The sequence below is a fragment of the Bos indicus genome, chromosome 12, assembly GCF_029378745.1.
Source record: "Bos indicus isolate NIAB-ARS_2022 breed Sahiwal x Tharparkar chromosome 12, NIAB-ARS_B.indTharparkar_mat_pri_1.0, whole genome shotgun sequence".
In the NCBI taxonomy this organism is placed as follows: domain Eukaryota; kingdom Metazoa; phylum Chordata; class Mammalia; order Artiodactyla; family Bovidae; genus Bos; species Bos indicus.
This window is the reverse complement of record NC_091771.1, coordinates 69,099,270-69,102,427: the sequence shown is the minus strand read 5'-3', so window position 1 is coordinate 69,102,427 and position 3,158 is coordinate 69,099,270. Positions and strand designations below refer to the sequence as shown.

Sequence of the window (3,158 nt, the reverse complement as noted above, 5' to 3'; positions counted from 1 at the left end):
TGACCTGAGTGTGCGGGTGCATTAAGCATCATCAATCACTTACACTGACTGCGAATGCATCTTTGATAGGAGGCAATGGAGATAGGGTAAGAGTACTCTGGGCACTGAAGGATGGAAGGTGGAAATGCCTCCTGGAGAGAATAGAGGAGCAAAGAGGAAGCTGCAGATGTGAAGACCATGTGAGGCAGGCCCCTCTGCCTGGCCTGGAAAAGCAGTCTTTGCAGGGTTTAGACGGAGCAGGCATCATGAAGAGGTGACTGCAAGGTTGCTTGGGATTTGACTTTCATTTGGAGAGTTTGATATCTTATCAGAATACCAGAGTCAGTCCTCTAGTATTAATAATACTAGTTTAATTGCTACCATCTTAAGTGGCCATACCAGAGATGATCTACGTGTTGAATTTTACATAACAGCACTGTCCAAAAAAAATACAATGCAATACAATGCTTTTCACAAATGCAAACTACATGCACCATTTAAATATTCCAGTAGATATGTTTTAAAAAGCAGAATGAAACTGGGGAAATTGATTCTGATAATATATTCTATTTAACCCAGTATAACGAAAATATCAACTCAGAATTAAACTTTAAAAATTACTAAGATATTTCATTCTCTTCTTTTTATATTAAGTCTTCAAAATCCAGAGTTCAGACCAGCCACCTTTCAAGTGATCTGTAGCCACATGTGGCTGCTGGCTACCATACTGGACAGCTCAGGTGTATAATTCAAGATGCATCTGTGCCAAAGGTACAACACAGATAATATGTACCTTGGGAAGTTAGAAAGGAGCAGAGATTAAGGAAGACTGATATTGTCAGATTGAGGGATTCTTTATGGAATTTAAAGTGAAAGTGAAAGTCGCTCAGTTTGTGTCTGACTGTTTGCGACCCCATGGACTATACAATCCATATAATTCTCTAGGCCAGAATACTGGAGTGGGTAGCTTTTCCCTTCTCCAGGGGATCTTCCCAATCCAGGGATCAAACCCAGGCCTCCCACATTGCAGGTGAATTCTTTACCAGCTGAGCCACAAGGGAAGCCCAAGAATACTGGAGTGGGTAACCTATCCTTTCTCCAGTGGATCTTCCTGACCCAGGAATCGAACTGGGGTCTCCTGCATCGCAGGCAGATTCTTTACCAACTGAGCTATCAGGGAATTTAGGATGGGGTTTAAAATTAGGATGGGTGGTAGGGAGGTAAGAATAGGTCATTTGAAGGCAAAAAGGATTTGAGAACACTGGAAAAGAGGAGAGAAGGGAAAGGAGTAGAAAACCTAACAGTCTTAGATCAAAGGGAGCAGAGAGAATGAAAAATCGATCTAGTGTCTAATTAGCTGAAAGCAGCATGATGACTGCTCGCCATCGTTACAACTGGTGCCTCTGTGGGTCTCACCTCCTCTCCCCAAATTTGCTTCCTGACCCAGAGTTCCCTCCCTTTGCCCTCCCGGCCACCATCAGTATACACAGCAAGGCTGGCCTGGACTGCGTTTTTAAAAAGTTAATTATCTCTAACTGGGCTTTAAATGTTCAGATTTGTTCTTCACTCCATAGCTTTTGATCCTGCACCCAGAAGCATTTTATGAGGGTCTCTAGGGGGAGGAGGGATGGGGAGAAGGAAAGAAAATGTTCTCTCAAAACAAAAACAGTATTTTCAGAATTCTACTCTGCTGCTTCCAGGCTATTTCCATCAACCCTCTTATTCATTTTGATTTATTTCTATCCATAAGCAGACTAACGCTTCTCTATGCTTTTATTGTTCTTCAAGAATAGGCCTTCTATTGGAGGAAAATAATGTCTCCACGACCACCACTTTGCTCAATGCAGATCTTCATTAATCTGCAGCCACAGAACAGGCTTTTAGCAGTGAGCACTTTGGATGGGAATTGAATTTGATATTGCATTATGGTTGTAGGATGTCTCACAATAGACTGTGTTCTTTTCTGTGTCTGAGCACAATCAGAGAGACCCAATTAAATAATTTGGTGTAATAATGGAGAACAAAAGAGTATGAGGGCTTAAAGTGAGGGCTTCAGCATTTGTATTCTCCCTTTTCTGTATCATGTTAATTAATTTGCTTCAAAACCAAAAGAAAGAACACAATGTAGAACAGCGCAGCTCAACGACAACGTGTAGACACTTTACATACAGACATCCTCCTAAATGGACTCTTAAGAAAAGGGCAGCGGATGGGCCTCCTAGAGCTGCCCGAACCAAGTACACCAAACTGGGTGGCTTAAAACAACAGAAATCATTCTCTCACAGTTCTGGAGGTCACAAGTCCTAACTCAAGGCATTGGAAGGGGCCATGCTCCCTCTGGGACTCTGGGGAGAATCCTTTCAGGCTCTTCCAGCTTGAGGGAATGGGGAGGGTAGCTGCCAACTCTTGGCATCCCTTGGCTGGCAGCTGCACAAGTCCATTCTCCATCTCCATCTCCATCCTCACGGTCCTCCACCTCCATCCTCACAGTCTCCCTGTGGGTCAGCCTTTTCTTACCAGGACACCAGTCACACTGGACTTGAGCCCACCCTAATGACCTCATCTTAATGCTCACATCTGCAATGATCCTATTTTACAACTGAAGTCACATCCACAGGATCTGAGGTCAAGACACCAGTATATCTTTTTAGGGGGACACAATTTAACCAGAATAGGCAGTCTGGGTGGGTTGTGTGCTTAGTTGCCCAGTCGTGTCCAATGCCTTGCGACCCCAGGTACTGCAGCCTGCCAGGCTCCTCTGTCCATGGGGATTCTCCAGGCAAGAATACTGGAGTGGGTTGCCATGCCCTCCTCCAGGGGATCTTCCCAATCCAGGAATTGAACCCAGGTCTCCCGTGTGGCAGGTGGATTCTTTACCATCTGAGTAGTCAGTCTGGGCATTGCCAAGTAAAAAACAAAGTTAATGCCCATGTTAGTGGTGAACCATCCCCTGCTTGGTTCAGGTGATAATAGCAGTCTGCTGCCTGTGCAATTGAGAAGGGAGAGCTCTGGATTTCCACAAAGGTATCTTACAGTAAATAATACAGCTTTAGATTATAACTGGGGATGTGAAAATAGACACAGGAGTCCAAGAGGACAATGATCTGTGCAGACCCAATGATTATCTAACTTCAATCAAATACTTGGGAACGCTGATCGTACTGGAAACTTTGACTCTC

At 44.1% G+C, this 3,158-nt stretch overlaps 1 non-coding gene across 1 annotated transcript; it reads right to left on the bottom strand.

The window, feature by feature from the left end:
• Positions 1-1,086: 1,086 nt before the first annotated feature.
• On the bottom strand, positions 1,087-1,159 carry TRNAR-GCG (transfer RNA arginine (anticodon GCG)). Its single transcript has one exon. It is a non-coding gene; the product is annotated as a tRNA-Arg (tRNA).
• Positions 1,160-3,158: the final 1,999 nt, after the last annotated feature.